Below are 15041 nucleotides of genomic sequence, written 5' to 3' on the forward strand. Positions count from 1 at the left end.
GTCTGTGGACAAGTAACACCCCAGAGATGACTGGAAATCAAGCTCAGGAGGAACTGCTCTGCAGCCATGCATGAAAATTTCAGTGGGAGAGAATTCAGCCCCACTGCAGGTGCAGCATTCCCCCCTTGCATCCACTTGAACAGCACGGAGCAATTAGCACGTTCAAAATGAGCTGAGGACAGAGGCAAGACCTTCTCCAGCAGGAGCAGCAGTAAAAGCTGAGCCTGATTTGTGTCAGGTGCTAAACTGAGCCCGGAGCACTGACTGCCAGCTGTGCAACCTCTGTGCCTGCAGAGCCCAGAGATGGAGAGCTGAAAGTCTGGCTTAAGCAAATGCTCAGGATCAGACACTCAGGGAGCAGGAGGAGGCAGCTGCTGCTTCCAGAACAGAGTGGGAAGGGCTCCAAGGCAGGGAATTGCACCACTCCATCAGTCAGGCAGCCACGGTAACATCTGACAGGATTTTACTTGTATGTAGGAAACTGTGGCTGAAGCCAAAAGCAGATGAAATGCAACACCAAAGCAATGTGATTCCTCTTTTTCCAAGACAGATCTGCCTTCCTGAGTTTCCTCTTGTGCACCTTCTGCGAGCAGCAGCGGTGTCAGCTCTGCTCTGGAGAGCTCTGTGGACTGGAATGAGGCTTTGCATCCCTGTGTCCCACTTGGGATAAAGTGCTGCAGTTTAATCCTACACAAAAAACAGCTCTGTGGACTGGTAGTCAGAGCTGTTAATTTGCTGCCTCGATAGTTAATTAATCTTCTCGGTGAAACATCTTCACCCAATCTAACATTTGCACTTCCATCAGTTACTGAAAGTGGGATATCAATTACAGACAGAAAAAGAGCAACTTGGAGAAAACCAAATCCCACCTCAAGCGAGACCCAGCCACAAGAATGAATCCTTGCTTTGTAACCACGTTTTTATCAGATGCTTTTATTTCCCACACTTTGCTGTTGTTGTTGTTGTTAATTGGGGTGGGCTCATGCACTAAAATCCACCTGACAGATCAGGCACAGGCTTCCTATACAGAAGTTTCTTCCTAAATTATGAAAGAAATTCCAAACATTTTCTAAAAGGGCTTTTGGTGACCGTCCAAAAGTCTGTATCTGCCCACAGGTGCCCACTGGGACTCCTGCAAGCACGGCCTCCTTCACCACCTTCCCAGACCTGCTCTCCAAGCTCTACACTGGGCAAGAGCTGGAACAGAGCTGCCAGGGTCACATCTCCCCCGTAGGTTCAGCTCAGTCCCTTTATGTGTCTGCATTTAATTTTGGACTTCTGACATTCTGGAAAACTTCAGGCTCTGATCATCTGATTCAGATGCAACCCCAGACTCGCAGACACCTACGTTGTGGGGGTGGCTGGATTCTCAACTTTGCTTCAACTTTCTCTCCCATTTTAGCATTACATAACGCATCTATTTCAGTCTGTGCCATCAAACATTAAAATTAAGAAAAGCCACGCTTCACAGCTGAATATAAAGTGAGTTCTTGATGCTCATGTTCCCAGCAGGGACATTTAACCACATCCAGTCACTGCCACCTGTGTAAATGGGGTGCAGCAATCTTGCCCTTCACAGTCATTTTTTAGACTAAAAATTGCAGGTGCACATTGATACTTCAATGTAAACTGTGCCATTACTATGATTTGCCCAGTGCCTCCATGGGATTTTTTAAACTTGAAGTTTATATCTCTTCTTTTGTTCCCAGATAACAATAGGTGAGTTTTGTAATAATAAAATACAACCAGAAAAATGCTTAATGCTAAAATTTGCGTGCCTAGAAATAATATTAAAAAAAGCAGCCCTTTCATATTTTATTCACAGTGTGGCTTTGAGAAAGGAAAGGTTACCAACCAATTCTTTTGAAACTCTATTGCAACACTGCCAGTTTTGAAAGCAAATACGTAATTTTCCAGCAGAGTTGTAAGCAGGGAAAAGCAGACAATCCCCATCAGGGAAGACGAAATAAAGTGCTCTCTCCTCTGGCTCTGAACAGAGACAAATGTTATTTGTTTTAATGAAGAATGGCTCTCACAAATGCTCTTTGGATCTGTTTTGGTTTGATTTTTCTTTTTTTTTTTTTTTTTTGGGGAAAAACTTTTGTCAGATAATGTTTTAAAGCATTCCCAAATGGTTTATATTATGCAGCCGACCCAATCCATTGTCTACTAAGTAATGAAAATGTCCAGATTCATCTGTGAAGCAGAAAGTCCTTGCAAAGTTAATGGTGTTTGATAAATGACACCTTCCTCCCCAGCCCTCCTTAACTTGATGCAGTGATCACACATCTGTCTCCCTTCCCAGTGGAATATTCATTTCTGCTGCCTCCAGCCCTGAGAGCTCTCACCTGCCAGCTGAGGGATCAAAATAAAATGGATTTGTGCAATTCAAGAGTAACTGGAAATATTCCTACAGAGGGACAGATTAGCACAAGAATGACTGCTGGTCATTAAAGGCTGTCCAAACCACTCTGCAGTGAAGGTCCCTCCTATTTCATCTATTTCTACTCAGGGAGAAGGGCTCTGCTTGCAGAGCTGTCTATTTTTATACTTTCTGAAGAGAGGGAGGCAATGGGTTTCACGCTGCTTTAACACACCGCACCCTGGAGAATTTTGTCCATGTTTATGTAGTAAAGTGGGTACAGCAAAAAAGAAAACCTGTGCCACACATTTTGCTGAGAAGCAGGCTGGACTTTCCCTCACACTGAGCAGCAGTGGCTGGAACTGAGCACAGACTCCCAGAGCACTGCAGAAGGTGCAGAACAATGCCCAAACTTGGACCCAGTAAACTCATTTAATCAAGAGCTACAATACTGGGGGACAAGGTGTGCTGTCAGATCCTGTGCCTCTCTGCCAGTGCAGACATCTCTGTCTGGTGTAAAAATCATCCAAAATCACGCTGCAAAGAGCCTCCAGAGCTTGGGAAATCCAGCCCATCCTCTGCCAGTGAAATGTGCTGAGGATTGTGTATGGCAGACCCGAGAGAGACATTTTATCAGGGAATCCAGACAGGAACAATTGGCTTACAGATGTCCCCAGCCCTGAGCTTAGCCCAGCTGTCCTGGGGGGGCTCCCAGAGAGCTCAGCCACGAGCAGAACAATGCTGCATCCAGCAGGGTGGAGTTTATCCTCCAAATATTGGGAGCAAGGATTGGGGCTAACTAAGACCTCAGCTTCCTCCCAGGTTCCCTCCTGAGAAGCAGCTCATTGATACTCCATGTGCAGCCCCTCCCTGGGGCTGGGGGGCCCAGGAGCTGAATGCTCCACTCCTGTGGCCTCAGCACCATTCCCTTGTGGCTGCACTCACTCCTCACTCCAGGCTCGCCAGCTGTGACCACAGCTGCAGAGGCTCTGAGAGTCCCCAGCTGTCCATTCAGGCCCTGCAGGTAACACCCCCTCAGACACATCCCAAAGGTCTCCCAGGGACCCTTTCAGCACAGCCCAGCATGGTGTGACCGACTCCATAAACCCCTGAGGGGCACTGGAGGCAGGCAATGCCTTCCCAGAGCTGGGCTGAAATTCCCCCTCCTCAGGGGAAGACACCAAGGTCTCTCCCAAACCAAGGCACTCACCAGATGTTCTCCTGGCATCTCAGCTCTTTGCCAAGGCTGGCACAAAACTCTTGCCACAAACACGGGGATTTTGTCACTGCCCTCCTTGTCTGACAAATTTTTGTTCCAATTTTGTCTAATTGTCATAAAGCATATGTATTCATTTATAAACACATCAGTCAACCATCCAGCACACTTGGAAATGTATATTTAACAGGAGACAGGAAACTCAGTCTTAAAATCCTGGGATTACTTTCCTTGTGGAAAGAAATTCAATGTTTTCTGAACATTTACTACTAATTAAGTACCCAATTACTGCAAAACCAGCAAATCTCAAAGCAGATGATTTATATAAAGTGAAGAATACAGAATGCCAAGCAATATTCTCCTCCTTCAAAGATCAGACCTGTAGAACCACTGGAACAAAGGAAGCAGTGCAAGCAGGACTGGGCAACCAAAGAAGCCATACAATAAGATTAAACTCCAAAATGAGTACTTTTTCTGGACCAAATGAGCCAATCATTTCTCCAACTCCCTTCAAAGGCGTTACTTCAGTGCAAACCTATGCACGTACCTAAAAATATTGACAGGCACAGAAGCTTTCCTGAAAACTGAAAATAAATTAATCAGCCAGGCAGTGTTTCACCAGGGCCCTGCTGAAGGCAGAATACATGACACGGTCCAGATAAAAGTTCCATACCCTGCCTGGGTGCAGTTCCTGATGGGGTGATGAATAACATCCCTTCCCATGAGATCTCAGGGCTGTTTGAAGGCATTCTGCACCTCGGTGTGTGCCAGCCGAGCATCGCTCCATCTGGAAATGCAGTCCTTAAAGGAAGCAATTCTGCTCATCTCGAAAGTCTAATCCTACAAAGTCCCCAGGAAAAGATTCTGCCAGCTTCAAAGCAGAGCATGCTTCTTGCAGAATATGGTAATAATTACCCATCCCTTCAGCACATTAGAAATATTCATTTCATCAAGGTCAGATCCACTTGAGGGACTGTGACTGCTTGCTCATTTTAAAGCCTGATTTCTGTATATTGCCCCAGAAGTCTCTGGGAAGTGTGAACAGGAAGAACATGCTGAAACTACCAGGAAAACTACACTGAACCCATTAATTTAAAAGGCTGCTTTATTTTCTTAGACTAATTTAAGGAGTTTTTTCTGTCTGTTTACATTAAAACGCTTTTCACTCGGCTAAGTTAATTTGAAGCTTATGCATAAAGAGACATTCATTACCAACAACACCAAAAGAAGAACTAAACACAAATCCAAGCAATTATGTTTCTTAATTGCTATCTCATCTAGGGTCAGAGATATCAACGTCTCTTCATCACACTTGACATTCAGAGCTGCTCAGATGCTCCAAATGCATAACTCCAAAACCCACAGTCCTGGGCAGCACTCTGGGGTTTACATTTCTAAATTATAAAGTTTTATCCCCAGCTCTGTCTCAATGTCTCCACAGGTTCTGGTCTGCGAGGTGGTTAATAAAACTAAGTTGTTAGAGGAAGGTTTTTCATAAAAGATAAAGTTGCAGCAGAGTTGTTTTCATTTGTTGGTATTTTACAATATAATTTTACAATAGCAACAGTCCTACAGGGGCAAGGAGGCTTTCCAGTGAGACTTTTGAAGCTTTTCTAGCAGGAAGCTTTCAAACATGAGATATCCATGCCTAAACAGAAAGAGAACTGGATGCAATCAACAGATTCCTTAATTGTCTTTCCCATGGCTCACTGCAGAAAAAAGCCCACACCTTTATTCTGCAGATACTAATTTCAGAACGTGGTATTTTTAGGAAGGAAAAAAAAATTGCCAGAGAAAAAAAAGCCATATGACTGACATGTATTAATTAAAGCCTGCTGTGATGTTTATTAGTTTGGGAATAATTATTTAATCAAGAAATAGCTGCCAAGCTTTTGATTTGATGCTGATGAATAGGTATGTTGAAAGAGATATTTGAAGCCAACCGAAGCAGGAAAAAAATCCAGAATAATTCATAGGAATTTGAAAGCAGTGGCTCAGCACAAGAACACTGACCTTGAATTTATTCATGTTCTAAGTCTGAGACCTTTGGCATCTTTTCTGAATAAACACCATTGTCATCTGCAAATGTTTATTGGCATGACTGAGCCAAACATGAAAAGAACCCAGGGCACAAGCTGAAGGAAACAGGGCAAACAACCTGACAGCTCCCTGACAACTTGTGCTACATGTCCTTCCACAGAAACACACCTGGGGAAAAAGAATCATGGAATGGAAGGACAAGGAAATCCAGAAAGACCATGAGGAGAAGGAGGAATGGCCCAAATCCAAAGCTTGTATGATTTCTCTAGAGTCAAGCAAATGCCATGGTGGATTAAAAGCCAGTTAATACTCACACATATATGTGCATATATGTGTACATGCTTACATACAGTAGACATGGCTTAGAATTCTCTTTCTAGACATTGGTTAGGCACTGTCTTGTTAGACAAGTGCTTTGACACCTTCCTGAAGAATCTGCATCAGGGAATTGGATGGACATGAAAGATCTTTCCTTTAAGGCCAATGTTTCTCTTGCTGAAAGCCAATCCCTAAACTGGGGAAGGGGTTGTCGGTTCAGCCATTCATTTGTGCCTCTCTAAAAATGCTGCAAGCTTCAGGGGATGGATCTCCTGCCAGGAATGTCTGCTGGAGGAGCACTGATTCCCCCTGGAGGGGCAGGATGGCCAAGGAGGAGCCTGCAGCCAAGCATGAGACCAGGTATGCACAGGTGTGCTGTGCTGCTGCTGTAACAGGCTTGGCTTTCTCCCACCAGGTAACAATCCTCTCCTTTTAAAAGGAGTGGGAGATTCTGTGAGCCCAAATGTCAGCCAAGGGTTTGTCTGTCAGAGAGAGGAGGCGTGATGGGAACAGGGGGAGGAAGGCACCGTGCTCTAGAGAAGGTGCCTGAGCTCCCCTGAGCACAATTGTCTCCTTCCCAAGCAAATGTGAGCTCAAATTTCCCCTGTGTAGGGACCCTCTAGAGCACACACCACTGGTGCCACCACCTCAGAGCCACTCCACTTGTCAGCCAAGGCCTGGGATTTCCACCTTGGCCTTCTTTGCTGAGCTTCACGTGCAGCTCTTTCTGTGAACACCATTTCCAGCAAAGCCAGAGCTTTGCAAGATGGACTCTGCGCTTGCTAACGAGGGGCAGGGAATTTTAGCAGTGCTGTTTCTTGAGGATCCCTTTCCTGTTGAGCAGTTTAAAAGGATGCACACTGGCAGGGCAAGGGGTAGAATATTCCCAATCCATCCCCACCCACCTCTCCTATGTGCCTGGGTACCACAGACAGCCTTAGCTCTGCCTTTCCCACTCTTCTGAGGAATTCATTTTTGAGTGTTAACAGATTTCCCCTCAGAGAATTTCCTGTGTTTAACTTACCCAAGTAAAGGAGTGAATAAAATACTTAATTCACTGATTTCTAGAGTAAATCATGAACAAAGGCAAACCAGAATAAACACCTGAAATTAAAGGAGCAATCGACATGGCTAAGTGATACATGGTGATTGATACAGGATCAAAGCCTGGTGAAGAAGGGCAAGTTTCTGGTTTTCACAGGTTTAATCTCTCCCACACTACAGGACAGTTTGTTTTGAGTGGCCAATATAAACTCAGTCTACAAGCAGCCTGCTCTCCAGTGAGATTTTACTTCAAGCTGAAAACCCATTTCCTACAGACAAGATTTTAAGGAGTGTCTAGACAAGTCTTCACCCAGGTGTCATCTGCTGGAAACACAGAAATTTCTTTATGCTGGGCAAAAAGAACCCAGTGTGGGGTGTACAACGACCAAACAACTGTGCACAAGGCTCTCAGGAGACAATAAAAGGATGCAAAACCTTAGAGGAATGCCAGAAAATTCAGATCCATGACTAACAAGCTCCTGTTCCATATATTTAACGTTTTTAAGGACACCCCTCAGCAAGGATTGCATGCACAGAGACTCAGGGCCAGTCCCCTCTATCACACAGCACTGTCACAAGCACAGGCAGCCTGTTCTTTCCCCCACCCCACAGAAAAAGGACCTGAGGCTAAACTGGGTTAGTGTGTCACTGTGACAGCAGCTGCTCTGCTGAAGACACACCGTGCACAGGAAAGGGACCAAGAGAACAAGAGAAAAACCACACCTTGTTTTGCTGGGGCACGAGCTTGGAGGAAAAGCAAGCAGAGTGTGGTGCTCATCTCTTGCCTTTTGCATTATTTGGTGGTGTTTGATGCCTCATCTCTTGCCTTTTGCATTAGTTGGTGGTGTTTGATGCCTCATCTCTTGCCTTTTGCATTAGTTGGTGGTGTTTGATGCCTCATTTCAGGTGCTCAGTGTTCTCTCTGAGGGTTCTGGGCTGGAGCACATCACCACCACCTCACTGAGGGGGCTCCAGGCAAACACTGTCCATCCCCTCATGCCATTTCTCCTTGCACCCTGCTTTCCCAGCCCTCCCAAACTCTGCTCCTGCAGATCAGGGCTGTGGTACATCAGGCAGACATAACCATGAAGGCACCCAGGTGTATGACTCTGGTTTGGGGTTGCATCTCAGAAGCTTTTCAGGGCCATCCAAGTGTCCCCAGCTCTCTCTTCAAGCAGCTGTGGAGTCATGGGTGCATCTAGAGCTCTCCAGGCATGAAACAGTGCTGGGGCCCTTTGCCAGAAACCCTTCTGGCCAGACAAATAACAAATACTAACACACTTTTCAGGTGTAATCTTGCAGCTGGTCACCTGCAGTGACATGATGGCATACACAGAAAGCATTAATAGCTCTAAAGGAATACAAGGAAACACATCTTGGACTCTTTTAATGGCTAACATCTCAGGGGGAGGAAGAAGGAAGCATGCTGTGAGCACAGCAGCCTTTGGCTTCAAAACACAATGCATGATTTATTAATTTTGATGAAGGTTCTTGTAGCAAGTGTTATGTCCATCTAATTTAAGAGAATAAAATACATTTAATACTATCAATCTTGAAGACATGCAAGCTGAGCTCTCCCCCACCCAGCTGAGCCACACTTCTGTTTATGGAGCATTTTTACAGAAATGCCTGAGCCTTACTGGACTGAAAACTGTGCAAGAAGCTGTGGAACAGATTCAGCAGAATCTGCCTTCTGCAGAGAGCTGAGAGCTCAGCCCTGTGCCAGGGCTGCTGTAGCTGGGGGTTCTGTTTCCTTACGGGCTGAGCCAGATCCAGGCTCACCAAAACCCCCCAAAGCCTGTATCAGCTCCCACATTATACAGGATCTGAGCACTGCTCTGATTCCTCCCCAGGAAAACGTGTTTGGGGCTGTCACTGAAAGGGTCTGGAAACAACCTGTGGCCAGCAGAACTGAAATGAGACCAAGAGGCAGAACCATGCACATGAATCAGGCGTGGACGTTATCTCTGATAAGCTCAAGGTGTGTTTGCCTGCCTACACAAACATTATTCTTCCATTCCCACTGCAAGGACACCTCCCTCCCCCGAAACATCGAGTCCTGTGCTCTGTTTTTCTCTGTTTGCAGACAGACACAAAAGCCTCATGAGCATCTCATACAACAGGAAGGTTTATATTCATGCTTGGAGGGTGCAGCCCCATGCTGAACCACACATCACAGTGTCAGTTTCATTGGGATGTTCCAAGCCTGGTGCTTTTAAAGCAGAGTGGACATGGACAAACTGCCTGCTGCAGTTTTTGTATCCTGCAGCAGGCTGGATCAGAACAGAAATCTGAAAATCATCTTGGCTTTTACTTCACATGTGAAAACAGCTCTTACAGTGACTGTTTTATGGCAACAAATGATGCTTTCTCTTCCCTGAGCCTGAACAGCCTAAAATGTACATTCCATTCTTCCTGATACATTCCAAAGAGTGAGCACAGGTGTACCCTTCAGGAAGAGCTGTCTTGGGAAATAGGAGAAATTCAATTCTAATGCTGTACCAACGTACTGCAGTAAGCAATGGTGATGAATCTTTCCTACCAATGTTGCTCTCACCCCCAAACTCTCCCAGTTTAAATAAGGAAGAGTGATGCAAGCTGGAAAGAATCCTGCATTGTTTATTATTTATTCAGTAGGCACCTGAGAAATTAAGGTTTAGATGCCCTTTTGCCAAGCTAACACGTGCTCAGGTGTTACACAGTCTTTCTGGCAAGGTTTGCCTGTAGAGTAGTGCTGAACTGCTTGACCCAAAAAACGGCTATGGAGCTCCCAAAGGGAAACCAAAAAAAGCCCTGAAGGAACACACACAGCAATGAGGGAAAAGGAAGAAAACTCCAGCTTTGTTCCTTTCCAGACAACAAAAGACTTTTCCTCATGCCTGCTTCCAGGTGTTTGGAAGTCTCCAGTCAGGACCAGGCAAGGATGAAGCAGCACCATTTCCCTGAGGCACAATTCTCTCTAAATATCCATTTGTTCTCCTTAATACCTAAACCCCAGCGGCCTTTCCTAGAGCTAGGCTAAGTGCAGTGAAGGTGCCTGGATCCAGGGTGCCTAGTGAGCCAGGACATGCCTGAGGGTGCCCTGGGAGCTCTGGAATGAAGCCAGCAATCCCCTTTAGCCCAGGCTATCCCAGGCTTTGCCCTCCCCAGGCGAGTGTTTCACACAGGGGCAGGAGCTGAGCGAGGCCAAGGCACAGAACCAGAGCGTGAGCTCATCCCAGCAGCCCAGCCTGGGAAACACAGAGGCATCAGCCAAACATTCTCCTGCTAAAAGGGAACTTGGCTGAGGCCAGCTGGGTGTTTCTATTGCTCAGGACTTGGCTCCAGGCTCCCAGCTGATGTGCAGCCCCAGGAAAGGCTTTATCTCACTTTCCAAAAACGCTGCTTTAACCTCAGGAAGAGCAGGGCTCTGAGCTGAGCAAAGGCTACAGGGGTGGGTGCCTCAGCCCTCCAAGACACACTGCAGACTTGCAGGAGAAATTACAGCCCTGGATGGCTTGTGCAAAAGTGGCCTCTGCCCAGTCTGCAGTGACTGAAAGCCCACTGAGAGCAGCCCCACCGTGGCTGTGGAGATGCTCAAGCACCACAAGCTTTGGAGCAGGACTGGGAGCCTCCTGCCTAAATCCAAATATTCCCAGCCCCAAACCATTTCACATGGCAACACTGGGCAGAGAGCTCGAGGCCTGACTTCTGTTGAAAACTAAAAAGAATCCTGTCCTTCCCAACAGTGGACAGGGAAGGAAGGATCTGTTATAATCAGTGTCTCCATAGAGAAAATGTATTCAAGTTATAAAAACTGCAGCATTTTAAAAAGAGGCTTTCTCTTCTTCCTTAACTTCTCATCCATGTTTACTCTGTATTTTACACAGATTTTGGCTTAGCTGATCAAGTCCTAAAATGTTCCTCTGACAGTGGCTGGTCAAATAAAATGGTAAGGAGTGGCCTGGGAGGTAAAATCCCAGTCCGGATTGCTTATGCCAACAAAATGCTGCTGCTGCCATCAGTGAGCTCCAGGTTTCACTTTTGATTCCATGCACACAAAATTTCTGGTTGTAAACAAGTGAAAGGGAACAGAGGCATGGTCTTACCTGAAAATATGAGAGCAACAAGAGTGAAGAGTAGACAGAAAAGTAAGAAAAATAAGAAAAGAAGAGGAAAAAAGAAGGGAAGAAGAAAAAAGGATGGGAAAAGGAAGAAAAAGAAGAGGGGAAAAGGGAATAGAAAAGAGGAAAAAGGAAGAGGAGAGGAAAAGGAAAGGAAAAGGAAAGGAAGAGGAAAGGAAGAAGAAAGGAAGAAGAAAGGAAGAGGAAAGGAAGAGGAAAGGAAGAGGAAAGGAAGAGGAAAAAAGAAGGGAAGAAGAAAAAAGGATGGGAAAAGGAAGAAAAAGAAGAGGGGAAAAGGGAATAGAAAAGAGGAAAAAGGAAGAGGAAAAAGGAAGAGGGCAAAAAGAGAAGAATGAGACTAAAAGGACCACAATAATTGCAATATATATTCCATTGAGCAGATTTCTCTTCCAGAGCAGTATGTAAATGTCAGTGAGCTACATCCTTTAGTAACCACCAGCATATCTTGTAACTTCATCATCAGAAGGAGTCAAAGTTTAACAAACATTATCATAGGAGATGGAGCCTGAGCAGGAACTTTCAATGGCAAATGCAAGAAGCTGCTCTGAGAACACTCTGAGCTGGTTTCAATAAATACATCTCCCTAAACACAGTGCTGTAAGAGGAGCAGAGAGTCAAGCCCAGCTGTACCCAAGGCAGGGGAGATGGAGGCAAAGGTAAATTCCATTTAAACACAGGCTCACATTCAGTTCTGCAGCTTGATCTGCTCTGGACCAGAGCAAGGCAAGGGCAGTTTCTGTTCCAGCCTCAGCTACAAATGACAGAAAGGAGCAGGAATCAGCTGCTGCAGGATTTGTAACTGGGGACACTCCGTGAGGATTTCCAGAGCACATCACCCTGCAAGTCAGGCAGACTCACCCCCACTGCAGAACCAGCACCACTGTTTAGCCCTAGATGAGAATCTCACTACAATGAACTCCAGAGAGTAAATATCTGGGTTTATTTGAAATTATTTTAGTAGAATTTCAGCAAAACAATTTACTCAGACTGCTGCTGCTTTAGTGAAAGCAATTGACTTTTCATCCTGATTTTATTGCTGCTGCTGGGGGAAATGAAACCAGCTTCTCATGGTAATTCCAAATAATTCTTGGGTAATTCTTCCCTTTACAGAAAAGCAATAAAATGGCCTTGTTAGTGTAATTCCAGGTATGAAGAGACTGCTCTGATCACCCTTTTTATCCTGGCAATACATTCTGATCAATTGAGGGCCGCAGTTGCACTCCAAGGGCAGCCCCTGAAGCCCACAAGTACCCACAGAATTTTGGTTAATATGTCACACAGGCTGATAGAACAACTTCAGAAGCTTCAGAGTGTTAGGCCAACATTTTGTCCTCAATTTTGCTTTTTCTCCAACCTCTGTAAGAAAAACTGGCAGCTGTGGATGTGGGTTTATGGCTCTCAGTTGCTGCTGCTTCAGAGTGTCTTTAGGTGTAATTCAGGCAACATCCCTCCCCTCTGATCAGAATAAAAAACCCAAAAAAAGCAGCAAGGAAGCAAAGCAACTGGAAATGTGATATTTAAGATATTCCTCCCCAAATCACCCCATCCCTGGGAACAAACCATGGGCATTTCCCTCCCACAGGACCTCCTCACCAGAGGCAGCCCCAGATAAATAACTCCCTGAAGGGAGACCCCTCATAGGGAGGCTGGTTAAACAGCTCAGAGGAACTTTTAATCCAACTCCTGCTTATTTTAAATCCATGGAAAGGTGCATGGCCTCTGCTTTTGGAAACCCAGGCTTTTGTGCTCTATGTTACCTTTGTTTCCCCTCGAATCTCTGTGGAATTTGCTTGCATCTATCATGAGCAAATAGCAATAAATTCTCTATTTTTGTTTTTAAAGTTCTTTAAGTGATGCAAAACTAAAAATTACAGAGCTAAAATGAAATAATGCTTAATTTGATTTATTTTTTCACAGCATTTTCTGATGGCAGCCCCAATCCAGCTGTACTATTCCTGCACATAATTTCTCTAGTTCCAAGGAGGGGGGATGTAAATCTCCTACATTTAGCTGGGAGACATTATCTATATTAAATTTATGAAGAGAAAGAAGGAATTTTCCTCGCCCAAAAATACAGAAAACAAAGAAGGGAAAATTAGAACTCATGGGGGCAAAATGCCTCACAAGCTGTGCAGGGGTTAGTTAAATATAAAAGCCTGCTTGGAAACCAGCACTCGGCCAAGCAGGCACCTAGCAACAAAATGCTGCACGAGATGTGGTTTTAAATAGGAGAGAAAGTGGTGCTGGGAAGTGAAGCAAGAATTCCTCTTTGAAACATCTCCTGCTGCTGGGCCACCAAATGCCACAAGGCTAAAGATGCTCCCTGGCACCAAAGTGAATTTCCAAAGTCTCTGTTTCCTGCCACGTTTGGGCAGGGCTGTACCTTCTCCATAGCCACAGGCAGGTTCTCCTGTCCTTTGTGGATTTTGCCCAGAAAAGCAGAAAAATATTTCAAGGATCTGATGTTATGGATTTGGGATGCTGAGGTGGCTGTGGCACTTCCAGCCATGAAGGGGGCACTCAAGGCAGGTGATGTGTTGTGGGGTGAGAAAAATCCCTTGAGGTTCAGCCAAAAAAAGTGTCCCTGGGATAACTTCACATCACTGACTGCACCTCAGAGGCTCAACTGGCCTTTTCCTTATTTTTCAACTTGATATCCTGACAAAAGCTGCATGACTGACCCTGCAATTTCCCACTGCAGTGATGGGCATTTTATAGTCCTGCACCTTGAACAAGTACAGCACTATTTTCAGGCTGACAATGTAATGCACAGCTCCATACACGTGGAACAGCTGGAATTAACAGCTTAAATCTACTCTGTGAGATCTATGGCCATTAAAACACAGGCAATGATGGAAATAAAATAAGGAAAAGAACAAAGGAAAAGGCTGTTATGCGCTCCTTAGCACTAAACATCAATTCACTTACAGTTGCTCCCCTAAAAAAAGAGAAAAAAAAAGGAAAAATTTGCGAGAAACAGAAGAGGAGAACTTGCCAAGTGTAAAGGTCTGTGCCATGAAATCCCAACAGGTCCAATAAGTAATGTAAGAAATCTTGTGATGCACAAGATGGAGTTAAGCTCTCAGGGTACATAGACTGTCACAACTGAACAAATATAAAATGAAAATAAATGCTTAAAGTTGTGTAAAAATACAGCAATGCTGGTCATAGTGAAAAAGGAAAATAAAAATGGGGGGAAAAAAGAGAAGGCACCAACCCCATCGAGCAGGACACGGGTCCAAACCAACATCTTGCCACTCCAGCTATCACACCAGCAGTGCCCAAATGCCACCTCTGGAGCCCTTTCCCACCTGGCTGTTTTGAAAGCACATTTCATCAGTTCCCCCAGGACCTGGGGAATGCTTTCCCTGGTACAGCTGCTGAAGCTCTGGGTTTGGCACAGAGGGATGATCCGATGCCATCAGGGGCAGAGAACTGGAGAATCTCAGCAGGTGCTGGGCAGCTCCCCTGCCAAGGCTGTGTTGGAGCAGAATGGGTGTCAAAGCAGCCCAGGATTTCTACAAAGCTGCAGAGAAGGCAGTGAATTCACAGACACCTGACCATGACAATCTGGCCATCGAGAGCAAAAAGGCTTCAAGCCATAAAGATCATCACAGCAATTAATTCAGTGTGTGCACATGCACTGAGGCTGCTCCACTCTGAGCACACAGAGACAGAGGTGTCCACTTGTGGCTCCTTGTCACACCACTGACATTCTGCCTGTGGCACCTTCTGTTTCTCCTGGATAATGTTATTACATATTTTATTGACGTCAATAACCTTGTTTTTCGAGGACAGTCATAACTTCTGGCTATTTTTACTTACGAGCAGGAATTTGCAAATATTAATTGAGGTCCATGATCCTTCATGGTAATAGTTACCAGAATGTTCAGAAGGGAACACCACAACTTCTCCTGTAAATAGTGCCAGGCCAAGA

General features: G+C 45.2%; 1 protein-coding gene across 1 annotated transcript in view; it reads right to left on the bottom strand.

The window, feature by feature from the left end:
* PLCB1 (phospholipase C beta 1) overlaps window positions 1-15041 on the bottom strand; it is a 323846-nt gene that overhangs the window by 160838 nt on the left and 147967 nt on the right. The gene's annotated exons all lie outside the window — the stretch shown is intronic.

Source organism: Serinus canaria, chromosome 3, assembly GCF_022539315.1.
Source record: "Serinus canaria isolate serCan28SL12 chromosome 3, serCan2020, whole genome shotgun sequence".
NCBI classification, from domain to species: domain Eukaryota; kingdom Metazoa; phylum Chordata; class Aves; order Passeriformes; family Fringillidae; genus Serinus; species Serinus canaria.